The sequence below is a fragment of the Eptatretus burgeri genome, chromosome 2 (genome assembly GCF_056783735.1).
Source record: "Eptatretus burgeri isolate ZD-2024b chromosome 2, Ebu_testis_v1, whole genome shotgun sequence".
Classification (NCBI taxonomy): domain Eukaryota; kingdom Metazoa; phylum Chordata; class Myxini; order Myxiniformes; family Myxinidae; genus Eptatretus; species Eptatretus burgeri.
In genome coordinates this window covers 148,038,074-148,055,277 of record NC_140962.1, presented here as the reverse complement: position 1 = coordinate 148,055,277, position 17,204 = coordinate 148,038,074, and the positions used below count along the sequence as shown (strand labels likewise).

Sequence of the window (17,204 nt, the reverse complement as noted above, 5' to 3'; positions counted from 1 at the left end):
TCTCTCTCTCTCTCTCTCTCTCTCTGTGTGTCTCTCTCTCTCTCTCTCTCTCTCTCTCTCTCTCTCTCTCTCTGTCTCTGTCTCTGTCTCTGTCTCTGTCTCTGTCTCTGTCTCTGTCTCTGTCTCTGTCTCTGTCTCTGTCTCTGTCTCTCTCGGTCTCTCTCTCTCGGTCTCTCTCTCTCGGTCTCTCTCTCTCGGTCTCTCTCTCTCGGTCTCTCTCTCTCGGTCTCTCTCTCTCGGTCTCTCTCTCTCGGTCTCTCTCTCTCGGTCTCTCTCTCTCGGTCTCTCTCTCTCGGTCTCTCTCTCTCTCTCTCTCTCTCTCTCTCTCTCTCTCTCTCTCTCTCTCTCTCTCTCTCTCTCTCTCTCTCTCTCTCTGTTCTATTCACCATCTCATTTGCTCAAGGTCATCTGCCATCTGCTTGGAAATCAGCAAACATTACTTCCCTGCATAAAAAGGTGCAAAAACAGATCCCTGCAACTACAGACCAATCAGCCTTCTCCCAATCATCAGCAAGGTTATGGAATCCATCATCGCTTCAGACATTCAATCCTTCCTCATCTCCAATGGCTTGATTTCCGATCATTAATTTGGTTTTAGACCAGGTCACTCTACCCTGGATATGCTGCTTCTGCTCTCCCAACAATGGATGGAGGTCCTCAATGCCAGACAGGAAATCCCAGCCGTATCCCTTGACATATGACGTACTTTTGACACGGTCTGGCACTTTGCCCTATCACCAAACTCTCTTCCTATGGTATCCAAGGCCATCTCCACTCATGGCTCGCAGACTTCCTCTCCTGTAGGAGTCAACGTGTGGCTCAAAAAGGAGTTCTTATATTCCCCTCTTCCTGTCCAGGCTGGAGTTCCTCAAGGTAGCGTTCTGGGCCCTGTTCTTTTTCTGGTTTTCATCAATGATCTCTCCGACTCTCCAGTAAATCCTCTATATCTCTTTGCTGATGACTCTGCCCTCTTCTGTACCATCTGTCATCCCTCAGTCCGGCAAGCAGCAGCTTCTTCTCTCACTGCAGATCTGGATAAAATTACAAACTGGTCCAACACGTCGAACATGTCTTTCAATCCGGACAAATCTCATACTCTCACGATGTCTCTCTGAAAGGACCACTGAGAACCCCCCCCCCATCCACTTTCTCAACAATCCTCTGGAAGAAGTCCTTTCTTTCAAGCTTCTGGATCTCACTATCTGCCATGACCTTTCCTGGGAAAGCCACATTTCAAACCTCGCCTCCAAAGACAGTTGCCGACTGGGAATCCTCCATCGTGCAAAGTCCTTCCTCGACCCACCTGTGCTCCTGACCACATACAAAGTGTTTGCCTGCAGCCTGATGGAGTACTGCTCTCCCCTCTGGGCTGGTGCTCCTGCCTCCCACCTTTCTCGCCTACACGCTGTGGAAACCAAGGCATTTCGGATGATTGGCATCTCCCACAATGAGGCTAAGTCTTTGGGCCTCTCACTCAATCACCGCAGGCTGGTCGGTGCTCTTTCTTTCTTCTACCATCTCCAATCCAGCCTGAACCACCCCCCCCCCTCTGCTTCCTCTGCGATTTGTCCCCACCACATTTCCACAGGGCGCTCAAGGTCCACCAACAACCCCTTGTGGTAAAATTACCAAAATCACGAATCACTGCTCACCTTCACTCTTTCATTCCTCTTTTTCTCCACCTTTGGAATAAACTCCCTCACTCTAGGCTTTACAGGGAGAGGAGATGAAAAGAATGTGAACTTCATCAAAGCAAGGGAATCGAATTCTCGACTGTTCCCTGTGATGTGCAAAGAAGTGGGATCGGAGCACCAGCACTTCCTCTTTCACTGAATTCTGCTGGCTTTCTCGTGGAAAACGTCCTTTCATGTGTTCCATTGCTCGAAATGGAAATTTTAATTTTTCTGAGACAAAAATTACTCCTTGGCTGACCGCTTCAATAATGAGGCACAGCAGGCAAAGTAAAGCTTATGTGACATTTTCCAGCACTTGAATGAGTTGACACTGAAATGCAGGGGTGAAATTGGACCATTGTTGATATTGGCAAGAAGATCTACTCCTTCAAAAGGCAACGAGAGCATCACTCAGTAGAGTGCATACCTCTGGCAGGCTGAACAGTTTAAGTTTTGTATCCCATTGTTAGGCGGGAACTGCATCCAACCTTAACCGAAATCGACTCGGCTTGTTCTCGTGTTATACTGTATATCGTTTTTGGCCCTGTCGCTCAATGGTGAAGAATCACTTTCAAAGTTTTCAATACTTTCTCGTATCCGGATCAGGATTCGAATCTTCACGAAAATGTAATCAATTCGTCCTTGTCACACACCCAACCTGTCTCCCCAGTTTCGTCCAATTCCGTCCATAAACTTTTGAGATATCGTGCTCCCGAAAATACAAATAGACTGATAGGGGTAAAAATATAATCTCTGCTCACCTTTGGTGGTGGAGTAATAACCAAACAAACTTGTGTTTTCCAAAACAGTTCAGTTAATGTTTTCCTCAACATTTATATGATATATTTACAAACACCACACCAACCTGTGATACATCGCAACCATCAGGGAACCACAAAACACCTGCACAAGTTCGACCGAGACTGGTCATGGATCAAAAGAGAAATTTCAACTTTGACTCACTTGCAGTGAAGAAGATGAAACCTTCACAGGTACCTCCTCAGGTGTTTAGAATCCTTTCCTCGATTTTGATTCAGAAAAATTACTGCAAGTTATCAATCCACGACAGCAGAACAGAACTCGGTAAAACATGAATACACAAGACAAAGATCACCGCAACTGTCTGTTCGGGTTCAGAAACCGAGAGTAGTTCCTCCTATGATAAACACACAGTGGTTTATGGTATGAGATGAGAACGAGAGAAAATGTAGTTTTTCTTGTTTGTTTACCTGAGTATGACTTAATTTGTGTACAGTATTTCTGCATTCTTTTTCTGGATTAACCACTTTGGCATCAGAGAGGCAGAAGAAAATCCGATATAAATATACATTGATGTTTATAAAATGTGTTTAACCAAAAGGAGAAATAAAACAAAATTTTACATTTATTGGGAAACACCTTGTCCAGGTGTAAATAGTGAATGAACTGATTTGTACGTTGGTTTGTTGGGAAGGTTTGATAATGTCCCCAAACCATCCAGTCATTAATTGGATAGGGATGTGATTGATGCCCCCTTGGCTCATTCTGAACATTGGAAAATACAAATAAATATATAAACAGGGTTTAAACCCCTGGGTGTGTTCGTGTTAGAGGAATGTGGAAACTAATGAAATGGGAAAACATGAACACAGCACACAGGACCCAGGTTGCCAGAAGAGGCGTTTTCTTTTGTAAGATGTTTGTGTGTCACCTGAGGCATTAACATGATCGAGTTAGTGAGTAAGTGAACTGCTATAAACATATTACATACGCAAAATGTATTTTGAAACACCCCCAACCCCTCCCACTCCACGCTTTGATATTCTTTGTGCGGGACATGAAGGGCGTGTGTCCTACTCCATCACTGTGTCACACGAACATGTAACACCAATACTATTTACAACACGAATGGGACTTATACACAAAAGGACTAAATAAACACCAAATGGACAGAATTTGATTTATCATAACACTAATATAAACATGGAGGGAGTGAATCGCCCATCTTCCACACAAGATCGGGGATAATCATCGTTGGTGGTGATGAGGTTCAGGTTTATCGAGGGTTCGATTCTGATTCCAACACTGTTCGTCATCATCATCATCATCATCATCATATAAGAGTAGAGGAAAAATTCCAGTTCATCTCCTGATATTCTCTTCTGCAGGTTTGAAGACATGTTTGCACTCGTTAAACTTAACTTGAAGGTGCATGTTGAGAGTTGGTGCATGTTGAGAGTAAGTTCATGATGAGGGGTTGTGTTAGTCCAATCTCTTTCTTCCCAATGTTTCTCCAATTCCCTTTTGTCGGAGTGACATGACAACCTCTACACCCTCCTTATGAATGATGCTCCACGCTCCTGCTCCTCTCTGACGAAAGCAGTCACTCATTGTGTTCAAAACTTTGAATCAAATCTAAACTCCCTCAATATGCCAGATCCCCAGACCAGGAACCACGTGGCACAGTTTAAATTTCTACAACGATCCTGATCAACAAGGTGCGTCGCTCATACAATATCCCTTTAATTGGTCACATTACCATCTACCGAGGTTGCTGAGATGGTCAAAGAAAGAAGGAGCAATCCTCACATGGTTAGATGCATAATAATGAAGAAGATCCTTCTGTTCACAACACGTTAGGTAATGCTTAATGCCATAAGCAAGGGAATGATTCGGTTATCAAATCTTGAATAAATGATTGGAGATATAAATATCGATCATACAAAAGGAGAAATCAACACAAACTGATAAAATAGTCAAAAAGTGAGTCTCAGGTTTATTGCAGTTGTTGAAAGGTCAAACCCTAAACTTCCCCTTCAGACTCGTTTCTGACTTGATGATTCTTCTTAAATTTTGAAAAATTTCAAAATATCTTTGTGTTGTGACCCAGCAGTGTGATACAGTTGGGTGGGTGAGATCTTGCTCTGTTCTTTATGTTCTTCTTGACTTTTCTGTGCAATCTTGCAGGAGGTATTTGTAATTCTCAGACAAGTGTCGAGTTTGTTTGGTGTAGATTAGTGGAATGAACAACCTTAATGCTTGATGTGGGAAAACAAGAGCAGGGAGACTGAAACAAAGGTTAACATCAACTGGAAGAGAGAGATAAGATTGCACAAGAAGATTCAGGAAAAAGTGAAAATGTAAAATATTGTGGCATCGAAGGGTCAAGTAACATCAAGCTCTTTCCTGTGGGTGGTTAAAATCACACGATGAACTGAACGGTTTAACTCCTCTGGAGACGTTCTGAATTAATAGTGGACAATGCACATGCTGATTATGAGGAGAGATGCAAGAACCTTAAAGCTTTTCAGTGCAACGGGTTTATTCCCCAACCAAAAACAATAACTTCGGGATGATTGACCGGCGGAGAGATACGACACGGAGTCGAAAATAAGAGGTGGGGAAGAAAGCGGGACACAGAATCGATAATAAATAATTATGTACAACATGAATAAAAATGAAACCAAAGAAATGTAAAGCGTCACACACCAGACTCAGTCATTGACAGGGAAAGGGACAAAAACAGGGGGACTCATCTCTCGTTGTAGCATGTGTAAGCATGGGCAAGGGGCAGCCACTAGCAAGCAATGAGGAAGGATGAGGAGCAGTACTTTGAGGAGACGAAGCACATGGGCAGGTCGACGAAAGGACAAGGGGTGAGAAAACAGCAAGAGGGAGGCAGGATGACCTCCTCAAAACTCTCCTCTCATTCTTTCTACTCAAACCAACCCATTATGCTCAGATATCGATTGTTCTCTCCTCAAGCTTCGACGGGCCTCACCGACTCTCCCACCAGCCCGATTCAGCTCCTTCCTCTTATCCCCGGGCAATGCTCCACCACTTATGAGGCATCCATAACTCTGCCCAGTCTTGCTCATGCAAAGTCTCTGGGTGCTCCCGGTCGAGGTTGATAGAGACTCGTGGAGGTTATAGTGTTATACGCACAACTCCCTTCACCATGATCCCGAAATATCTTTTACCACACACCACCCCCTGTATGGTGCACATTTATTCAAGACAATTCTTAAACTAACATTTCCCCACTTATTACATAAAGATAGGATAACTCCTCTCATACGTACCATGCTACTCGATACATTCCTATCTGCTCAATGGTAATATTTAACTCCCCCACCCAGCCCCTCCCCCCGTCCCCCCCCCCCAGAAACGTAACAATATTAATTTTCCCTCACATTATCTCTCTTGATATCAAATCACTTATTCCATTGATCCTTCAAGCCTTCTCTGAACAAAACATGATAATTATTCTCACTTCTCTTGCCAAACCATATTTGGACTTCATTGAAGGTAATGTGTACTCTTCTGTTATGCATAACTCATCATTCGGACAAAAATGATGAACAATTACAAATGCTGGAGAAAAGAGAGTTCGAGAAAGGATAATCCTTGAGATCTCGTGCAATTATCCATTTCAATGTACTGTGTGAGAGGTAATAAAGAGGGGAGTTGGGTTTTCGTTTATCCAGAGAAGTGGAGAAACGTTTTGAGGCTGTAATTATTATGAATCCTGGACAAGTCACCATGACAACGCAGATTACTCAAATGAAAACAACAGGAACTTATAAATTGTTCAGCATGCCGGTGAAAACTCAACTCTTGATGAAGAATCTCGTAAGAACTTAAACATCCAGCAACAACCAACACTGTCAGCCAATCCTTTGGCTTGACGTCCATCCGATTGTTGACATAAAAACGTCCATCTGATTGGTACCATACAAAATGGTGCTTTGTCCTACATGCGAAACACCAGGGTGACTGTTTGCAGCTGAGTTTAACTCTGAACCCCGGATATTCATCTCGAAAGCTTATTACAATATCAAACCGATCTATCCTGCCAAACCTTGTTCTTACTTTCTTATAATTAACCCACACAGCTAAAAATCTGCGTTTATTCCACACTTTAACCATAAGGAGAAATGAACCTTAAAGCTTTTCCTGGTGAAAAAAAACAAAAAAATACATCATGTGCTAAAACATCCATGGGCTTAAAGCTTTTCCGAACCCTAACTACAAACCTTTGGTCTGGTGCATCGCAGGTGGGGCATTGTATCACGATGTGTGCCGCCCCATCTGGTAGCATTAGCTGGTGAGCGTTAAATATCTCATGGTGTATCACATGAAGGGTACATGAGGAATCACCAGCACTGTGAAGAAATTTAAAATTCTGCCTCAAATTGGCTTCGATTGAACGTGAAACTTGCCATCCAGTTTGTGAAAGACTTGGGTCAAAGATTTGCCATCTAGTTTGACCTTTCGCCTGTTCGTCATTTGCAGCTCAAGTGCTCGATGTGATGTGACCAAGTTTGAATGTAAAATGCATATGTTGTTCCACAAATGTCTTGCTCGTGTATATTCATGTTTTGCTTCAAGCATATTCACGTTTTGCCTCATGCCCATTCATGTTTTTCCTCATGCACAATTCAGGAAGATCATATATGCCATCGAGAGAGTTCAGCGCAGGGCTACGAGATTGATTCCAGGCCTCGCTCAACTTAGCTATTAGGAGCGGCTGAAGGAGACAGGGCTTTATTCACGAAAAAGGAGGCGGTTACGAGGTGATATGACAGAGATGTTTAAGATAATGAAAGGTATTGATAAAATATGTGCAGATTAAATATTCAACAGACAAGACAGTGATAGGACCAGGGCCCATAGCTTGAGAGTAAAGAAAAGGAGAGTTAAGACGGTAGCAAGGCATGGGACTTTCACTCAGAGAGTAGTTAATGCAAGGAATGGCCTCTCTGGAAAGGTAGTGGCAGCAGAAAAAGTAGATAAGTTTAGATTCGAGTTAGATAGGTACCTGGAAGTTATGAAGATCGAGGAGTATGGGGATGTTGATGTGACTTTTATGTAGTTTGAGCATTGATGGCTGATTGTGTGCATGTGTACACAGTGCTGTTGGTGGGGGTCTTGTCAAGGGGGGTTGTGAGGTTGATGTTGTGTGTTTTTAACAAAGCCCATGCCCGCTCCCCTCAGGGGAAGAAGAAAAAAACACAAAAACTCCAAAAAAGAAATAATAATAATAATGATAAACCAACAAAACAAACAAACAAAATAAATAAATAAATAAATAAATAAACAACCAAACAAACAAAAAAATTCATAAATATAATTTTTTTTTCCAATTTCTTCCTTGGATCTTGTGTCGATAAGTTAGTATGTTGTTTGTGCAGGCATGATGGGCTGAATGACCTCCACCTGTGTTAGATTTACTTGTAATTTCCTTGTAATGGAAGATCCACTACAATTCTGCCCGATTCACAGGACCAAACATCCTCTTGCACAATACAGAGCATTCAAAGCAAAAACATTGCAATGCAGACTCATCCTTCTTAACCAATGGAAAATATGCACCAAATATGCTCTGTCCACTCACCATTCAGCCAAGAGGTGTCAAGTAAAATTACTTTGTTCTCACTGTGACAGCACCTGTCATTGCTCAGCACTTCATGATGCCAGTTGTGCTTTCCTCGACGGACTGGTGGGGAGGCAATTTATCAGGGAGTCTTCAAACTCTGAGAGTCAGATTGGATTCGAAAGCATGGTGAGGAGCGACCCTCGGTGATTCACAGGTGTTTGGACATTTGTAGTGGTAGTGGAACCAGAAGAAGGTCTTGTTTCAAAATCTGTCTTGTGAAGGTATTCATCACTGGTAATCTTGAAAACTTTCTGAAAACTTATGATGTGTTGGATGACCAGTCGAATCGGTCTCTGGGCCTCAGAAAAACTCTTTGACTACTTCAACTTGCCAAATAATCCAGTATCCCAATGAACTCAAAACATGCCCTGGAACTGTGGCAGCCATTGATAGTTTTGTCACGAATCTCGTCATCTAATCTTTTGATTGAATCGTCCATCTGCTGCTCCCAGAACTAACCAAGTGTAATGCTATTCCATATAATTTCTCCGAGATTCCATCACCAGATGTCGCAAGGCTCCACTCAAATGTACATCCAATCACTGAAATGTTTCGTGAACCTCATCCAGAAGCGTCCATCTTGCTGTAAATTGGAGGAGATGCTCCTCAGCTGCTTGTGTGGAAGGTCAGTGTGGAAGAAAAATAATCACATTCACGTATTCTCAACTGTAATTGTTGCTGGTACTTTATAACTTTAATTTTTGGACTGAAGTTGAATCGGCTGTATTAACCACTGTGTAATCGGCTGTCAGTAATGTTTCCCTTTTCCCAAGAGTCTTTTGACCTCCTTATTGATAAAAGGAATATCTCTCTATGAAAAAGGTCTTTCTCACTGCATGGAAACATAGTGACCTGGTTGATAACACTGCAAACTTTTACCATGATTGTGTCATTTTCACCCTCCCATCAAAGTGGACACGTGTTGCAGTTTTGAATTATTTTGTCGAATGCACATCAGCTCATCCCGTGGTTCAATTGCCAAATGTCTCACCCTCCCATTCTTTGGAATGTCAAATTGCGAAAGAGGAATTTCTTCGGGCTTCTGTTTCAGTGAAGTCCATTCGAATGTTTCAGTGAATAATTCAATGTTCCTCCTCCATATAAACCAAATTAAAGATTCTCTACTTGCATGCTGATCCAACTTGTGGAAATTGAGTTCGTTTCCACCACAATTTTGGTGCCCGAAACAGGGAACACAAACCCCGGCAGGGCTGGAAACAGCATCGTCTGACATAACAGCAAGCAAGTGGCCAGGAACTAAGATGCCTGCTCGAACTTCAGATCGGATGCTGCATCTCTCAGCCAAACCGGTAACGTGGTACTCCATTGATAGGAAAAGTATACAAAGGAAAACCTTTCGTGACATCCCCCAAAAATTGCGGTTAGAGGCCATTTAAAATTACAAGATTTATCCTGGGTATTCAAATGTTTTTCATAAAGGTTGCAAACCTTTAACGGAGAGTTGAAGGCTCTGCTGTGCTAACTGGGGTTGGAGGCTTCTGAAAGTGGGGAGTGGGGGGGGATCAGCCCGACACCCCCCAGGAGAGGTCAGGTCAGGTCAGGAATGGGAGCATGCGCCAAAGCAGCGCGTCACTGCGTCCACTTTCCACCGGTACTCCAAGCCTCCGTCTGGCCATTCCACAGGCAGATGCCTGGCAGATCCCCATCTCCTTGAAATGCCGGTCAACCTGCTGCAACCACGAGGCACGTGGTCGGCCTATTGGCCTCCTCCACTCAGGAGACTCCCTTGCTGAGAGAATCTCGTGAGCAGGATCAGCATCAAGAAAACGAGCCATATGTCCATACAGCCGCAGCTGTCGCTCACGGACTATGCAGGTAACAAATCTCATTTGAGCAACCGCTCATTGGACACAAAGTCTGACCAGTGATAGCCAAGGATTCTTCGAAGAGACCTGGTACCAAAGGAGTTAAGTCTCTGTCTGAGATCCTTGGTCAGAGTCCAAGTCTCGCATCCATAGAGCAAGACTGGAAGTACCAAGGACCTGAAGACTTGGACTTTCGGCCTCCCGCACAGGTACCGGCAGCGCCACACTCCATTATCCAGTGTATCCATGACTCCCCAGGTCAGACACAGACGTCTATTGACCTCTGACTCACAGCCATCAGAGACCATATATCACTGCCAAGGTAAGTGAATCTCTCCACGACCTCAACATGCTCAACACAAACAGGCACAGAGAGGACAGCAGCATCCAAGATGTCATTGAAAGCCTGGATCTTAGTTTTGACCCAGGAAACCCATAATCCCAGCGGCTCAGACTCCTCATTCAGCACCTTGAGGGCCCCCAAAAGGATATCTAAAGTCTCCACAAAGATGACTGCATCATCTGCGAAATCAAGGTCATAGATCTTGACATTCCAAAATGATGCACTGCAGCTTGATCTCTCCGACATCCTCCCTAGATTCCAGTCCAAACAAGTGCTGAAAAGTGTGGGGGCCAGTGCACACCCCTGACCATCTCCAGTAACAACTGAAAAATAAGTCAGAGATGGTACCACCACATCTCACAGCACTGTCAGTACCAGAGTAGAGTTCAGACATCAGATCGATCAGTTTTGGTGGCACCCCACGAAGACCTAGAATCCTCCAGAGGCCATCCCGATTCACTGAATCGAACGCTTTACAGAGATCAACATAGGCTGCAAGCAGCCCCTGGCAAAACTTTCGTCTGCATTCGGTGAGGACCCAGGAGAGGGTTGGAGGCCCTGCTCACTAAAAAGTTCAAGTCCCCAAGGGGGAGAACGAATAAGTGTTTCGAATGTTTGTTAAGTTACCTCTTTTAATTTCTGTTTGTTCATTGTGCTCACTAGACGTTTGCTTGCTGTGAAATTGTTGCATTGTTATTGTGTGGAAATGTTATGGATTCGTAAATGCTATAGTTTTGTATTAAGGAGTTACCTCTTTGGATGGATTTGTGAATCCTATGAGTAGGGTGGATATACTGGTTCTGGCTCACTTTTCTCCATGTAAATGAATGGGGGATTTTCAGCGATTCCCTTTTTTCCCTAAAAATAAACCCCCTTTTTATCCCAAGGAATATTTATTTGTCTCCTTTTTTAACCTGGAGGTTGAACCTCATTGAATTGCACACCTGGGGGTTGAACAGCTCACTCATTGAACCTATAAAGATTTGTTCATTCTCAAATTCCTTCAATAGTTTAATTTTCTTTGCACAATAATCCCCATCTAAAATATTAACAAGCAAAACATTTGAATCTTTATATTTTTAAGATACCCCTTTTGTGCCATTACGAAATGATAAACTTCTCTTAATGATCTCATCTGGCCACCTCCTGAGCCACATATCATTTTGAGATTATAGTAAATTGTTTTTTCATTGTTCAATTGATAACCATCAAAGTTTTCAGTCCATTCAAGGATATTCATTTTTTTTCTTTACATCCTCTAACTTACTACTTTTTAAATTGATTCGCTTATTTGTTTTATTTACCTTTGTTTTAGTTATTTTTTCAAGAAGACTTATTTGTTATTTTTCACATTCATTATGTTTTCCATTTATATACCAAGACTGAGATTTTCTCCACTCTTTAGTTTGATTAATACTTGGTTTGACCATTTATATATTGCAAAAAAACAACGGTAGCCCTTAAAAAACCCTAACCCATCTTCCCATCGTTAAAACACAATCTATTCTATTCACTCTATCATACAATATCCATATGGAACACAATCTATTCCATTATCTAAAATAAATCTCTTATCATCAAAGGCTCCTAATGCCTTTTTATTTACTTCTTCACTATATATCTTATGTTTATAACTTCTTATTGCATTAATTTTCCTATATTCTTCTTTCTTATTCATCAAACAATTATAATAATTTCTAAAAGTTATTGATTTCTTTATTACATATTTCTTTATTCCCTTTAACCTCTTAGCAATCTGATCACCATACTTATAAGCATATGCCTTTGCTCTCAATCCAATAAACTCACTCATTACTTTTCCACCCAACTCATCCTTAAACTTACCAATAACCTTTTCATTCTTTTTGGAAAATAACTCACTCTTCTTGCTGAAATTACTTGTATCATATACTCCAATATTTTTCTTCATATCTTCATAAACATCATCAGTTTTTATATCTAGGATAAAACTATCAGTGTCCATATACAACAATGAAACATTTTCACCATACTCTTTCTTTAAGTCATTATACAAATAATCATACATCAATATCTTTGATAAATCAAGAACTGCTGTTCCAATATAAATTGGTTTATCCATTACAATACTTTCCTTTTTCATATGAATTGCAGAAAAGTTCTCTGAAAAAACCTCTTCTCTCTCAAAACTTGGTTTATTTATCAATCTCAAAGCTTCTTTCCAAGATGTTGCGAATCTAATGTTTTGCCTGTTTCTAACATTTTCCATAGTCTTTCCAAATACTGCATTATTCATTAATTTATAAAAGTCCCCTTCAAATTTTACTTTTGTATATGCTCTCATATCTGTATTGAATTGAATATACTTTTTCACCCAAGGACTTTGTTTAAATTTTAAAACTCTATGAATTTTAGCTACTCTCAATCCTTCTCTCAAAACTGTTTTAAGCTTCTCTGATGCAAAACATATCCCTCTTTATCATGGAATGTTGTTAATAACTTTTCTGTTGATTTACCTTTAATATTAAAACTTTTATGATAATCACTTAACCATTCTTTCTTTTGGGGTTTCTTTCTCACATGCAAAAGGAAGATATTTATGCTTATTATGAAGATCACTCGGGTACCTCAAATCAACTTCAAAATAATAACCTTCTTCTTCGTCATTCAATTCCTCTTGAGAAGAAATAACAATATTCATCAAAGCCTTTTCATAATCCTTTTCTTCCACCCACTCTAATTTACCATAAGGCAGAGATTGAGACATTGCCCATCCATACAAATTTTTAGCATCAAAATACATCAAATAATTACTATCTTTTTCACTATCATAATTTGGAAGATATTTATTATTTGCTTTAGCATATCTTTTTGAACATACTTGTGATATTCCACCTCTCTTGGACTTCTCAATCATCAAAAGCATATCAACATCACTGATTAAATCTATATCTTGTTTTGTCATTTTCAACATTGCACTCCAAGCTAAACCAGGAGCTGTGAAATAGTGGGCAGGATCTAATCCATAACAATTTTTATGATGACAGAGTGATCTAAAAGCTTCAAACACATCAGCGAACAATAAAACATCTGTTTTTAGATATAAATCATGATATTCTCCAAGGTTCTTTATCTTAAATATTATCCATATTTCTTGTGCGTGTTTATATTCCTTATCACTTATCTCTTCTTCATAAAGGTTATTATAGAAACTTTCTTTTGAAGGAAGTTGTGTTTCTTTAAATCTCATAAATGAATCCATATAATCATTAGGATAAATTCCCTTACTTGAAAGAACTTTCTCTTTACTTTGAATTTCATTCCTTGGTTGAATTTCCTCTCTCGTAAGAATTCCTTCTTTAATCAGAATTTCATCTTTAATCTGAATTTCCTCTTTAGTTAGAATTTCATTCATTGTTCGAATTTTCTTTATAATTAGAATTTCATCTTCAGTTAGAATTTCTTCATTAATTTCCTCATTAATTAGAGTTTCCTCTTTACTTTGAATTCTCTCTTTAATCTGAATTTCCTCTTTAGTGAGAATTTCCTCTTTTGGAAAGAATGAATTAAGATTTGGAAAAGAGTCTGTGGTGCTTAGATTTGATGTGAGGTAGGCTAGTGGTGTTCCCATAAACTTGTAAGAATCTAGAAACCTAATACGAGTTAACGGTTTTGTGAATATCATTTTTGTAAATGAAATATACTTTTGACTTGTGTTTGTTATGGCAGAAATATTCCCTGGTGTTTTTGAAAGTTCATTTATAAATAGATGTGTATCATAGTTTGCGCTGTTGTGAAGAAAGACTGGAATAAAAGAAGGTAATTTATAATTAAGATTACAACAGGAATGAGCGAGACCTCTATATTTACCAGGAAGATGACAATGATCCCTAACTTTAGACTCCTTAATTTCCCCCTCAGAAATATGACAGATATTGTTCTTTCTAAATTCTAATTTTTCTTCTTTGGTTAATTTCATCGGTTCATTTGTTTCTTTCATTATTTTAGTGAGTCTTATACAATCCTTTTCTAATCGTTTTACAAACTCTTGTGAAGCTTTTTTTCCACGATAATGTTCAAGTTTGTTATACTTTTCTCCAACAGATGATTTGATATAATAACAGAAACCACAAGGAATATGTTTTTGATATTTATTTGTATATGATTCTTTTGGATTAGGAGAAGCAGTATTTATCTTTTTAAGGATACACTCAAAATCAGCGTATATCACAAATGGGTGCATGATAGATTTATTATAATCTTCAAAATAAATCTTTTCACCAGGTTTAGGCATTGTAATTACAGCTGATTTATGATTACTACAATATTTTGAATGTTATTCTAATCGTTCTTTTGTATGAAATGAATTAAGACATCGCTTACAAGGATATATTTTGTTTGCTGTTCTGAATACCTGAGAAGAGATTAATCTTGATAAATTATTGATGTATGTGTAATGTGAATTCTTTCCAACACTAAAATATAAAAGATCAATGTGTGTTTCTTCATTTTTATAGTTGTTTGAAATTTTTAATATTTGAACTTTGTTTGTATCCGTTAATCCATATACATTAATAGAAAGATTATTCTTTTTCTCAAATTTAGGAATATCTGTTAGTGGCATTGGGAATTTAAAATCTTTAATGTCCAAGGTATTCTCATATTTCATATATTGTTTTACTCTTTCTGAATTACATTTTGGTGGATGAAAGTGAGCAAGAACAGACCAGAGAAAACATTTATTATCATTGTTCTTCATATTAACAACTGCCTTCTTAAGTTTTATTTCTTTTGGTAATTCAATATAAGAAGAAGCTTTAAGAGGGTTTGATTTTAGAATGTGTATATCTAAAAAGATGATTTTTTAATATTGAATCCACTTCCTACCACTGTATTATCAACATCCTCCTCCTGTCTTGATAGTTCTTCATAAACCCCACTATTCAAAAAATCTTGAAATGATGTTATAAAATGAAGATCTGTTCTCATATAAGGAGTATGTTCTTCATCTTGTCTTTTCATATTCATTTTCACTCCCATATAAAACTTTAAAGTTTTCATTTCTTTTAATGTTTTTTTAATAAATTTTTCAACATCGGGTTTCACAATTTCAATTGGTTCAGCTATTGATGATGGACCGGGTTCTCCAAATTGAAAAATCCTTATTTTTATATGCCCTTTAAATGCCCCATCAGTGTTTTCAATATAATAGTCTGCCTTTACTTTAAACTCATTTTTCTTGTGTTTTTGTGATTGAAGATGTTTATTATAACTTCTCTTCAAAACATCCTTTGAACAGATATCACAATGTTTTCTTTCCAACTCAAGAGGAGATATTTTATGAAATAGATTGAATGTGTGTTTGTTGGTTCGGAGGTGTTTTCTATAATGTTTATATTTGTGATTCCAAACATCGCAGTATGTTGTATTCACCATATTTATATAATAAATCTTTGCTTAAAATAAAATTTTCATGATGAAAATTTCGTTTATTTCACAGGTGAATCTGTGCTTAAAACCATTTTATCCTCCAACTTTTTCACTTAATAAATACAATGTTTCAAGACACAAAAGACAAGTTTCAATCAATCTCTTCATTTGTTAAAGATACTGAGAAATATGTCAAAGATGTAAAATTGAACAAAGATAAATATAACAACTATTGGATAAAAACAATTATGGTAAATAATATGAGTTCTTCAATTTCCTTCAGTGGAAGGGCTTTTAGTATACCTGGTAGAACATCAATTAAAGTATCTCTCACAAAAGTTTCTCCTCTCCTTCTGGTAATATATTCAAAACTAGAAAAAGCAATGAAACAAGAAAAAGTATCAAAAAACAAAAACCTTATGGATGAAGCTTTAGAAAGAAAAGATAAGACCATCTGTAATATGCAAGGAGAAATTTGTATTTTTTACAACAACCCTAAAGATGTAAATCCTGATGAAAGAAAGGATGTTAATATATCAGGTGAAATGACATTTCGTTCAATAGTAGTTAACGATCATTTTAAAATTACCTTTAATATAAAAAATGTTGTCGTTGAATCTGATAATGAAAAAAAGTATATCGATATCGATGGTATATCGATATTTTTGTCGATATTTTTGTATATCGAAAAAAAGTATATCGATATTTTTGTCCGTAGCCTGATGGAGTACTGCTCTCCCCTCTGGGCTGGTGCTCCTGCCTCCCACCTTTCTCGACTTCACGCTGTCGAAACCAGGGCTTTTAAGATCATTGGCATCTCCCGCAATGAAGCTGAGTCTTTGGGCCTCTCACTCAATCACCGCAGGTTGGTCGGTGGTCTTTCTGTCTTCTACCGACTCCTCTCCAGCCTTGCCCCCCCTGCTCTCTCTGTGATTTGTCCCAACCACATTTCCACAGGGCGCTCAAGGTCCGCCAACAACCCCCTTCTGGTAAAACTACCAAAATCACGAATCACTGCTCATCTTCACTCTTTCATTCCTCTTTTTTCCCGCCTTTGGAATAAACTTCCTCACTCTATTCTTTCCCATTCTTCCCTCCAGGCTTTCAAAACAGCTGTTCACCACCACCTCTTATCTTCCCCCATCCAAATCCTCGATCTTTTCTACCCCCGATAATCCACCCAAGCCCACTTCCTTCAATTCTCCTGCTTTCCTTCCTGAAAGTCCCTTTAATGTCCATCTTCCCCTCGCCATGTTCCCCGTCCCATCCCCATCCCTCCCCCTTCCACAGTTCACCTGTGTCTGTTCCCCAATGTTTTGTCCCTTCCACTCCCGCCCCTCTTGTCTCATGCCTCCTTGCTGTGAGTTGTGTGTTAGCTCTCATACGAGCCTCGACCAAGGTATACAAAAAAAAAAAAAAAAAAAAAAAAAAAAAAGATGGTAATATTATTAAATATGAGCCAATATACAACTGAAAGTATAGATGAATTTCAGTTTAAGTAAAGTTTTACTTTATAAATATGCTAGACTTTCCTG

At 39.2% G+C, this 17,204-nt stretch overlaps 2 protein-coding genes across 2 annotated transcripts in view; both read right to left on the bottom strand.

Moving 5' to 3' along the window:
• LOC147033496 (uncharacterized) overlaps window positions 1-2,843 on the bottom strand; it is a 31,003-nt gene extending 28,160 nt beyond the window's left edge. Inside the window, exon 1 of the mRNA XM_085855757.1 lies at window positions 2,637-2,843. The gene's annotated coding sequence lies outside the window, so the exon portion shown is untranslated. The remainder of the gene's footprint in view (window positions 1-2,636) is intronic.
• LOC147033493 (butyrophilin subfamily 1 member A1-like) overlaps window positions 1-17,204 on the bottom strand; it is a 253,394-nt gene that overhangs the window by 134,799 nt on the left and 101,391 nt on the right. The gene's annotated exons all lie outside the window — the stretch shown is intronic.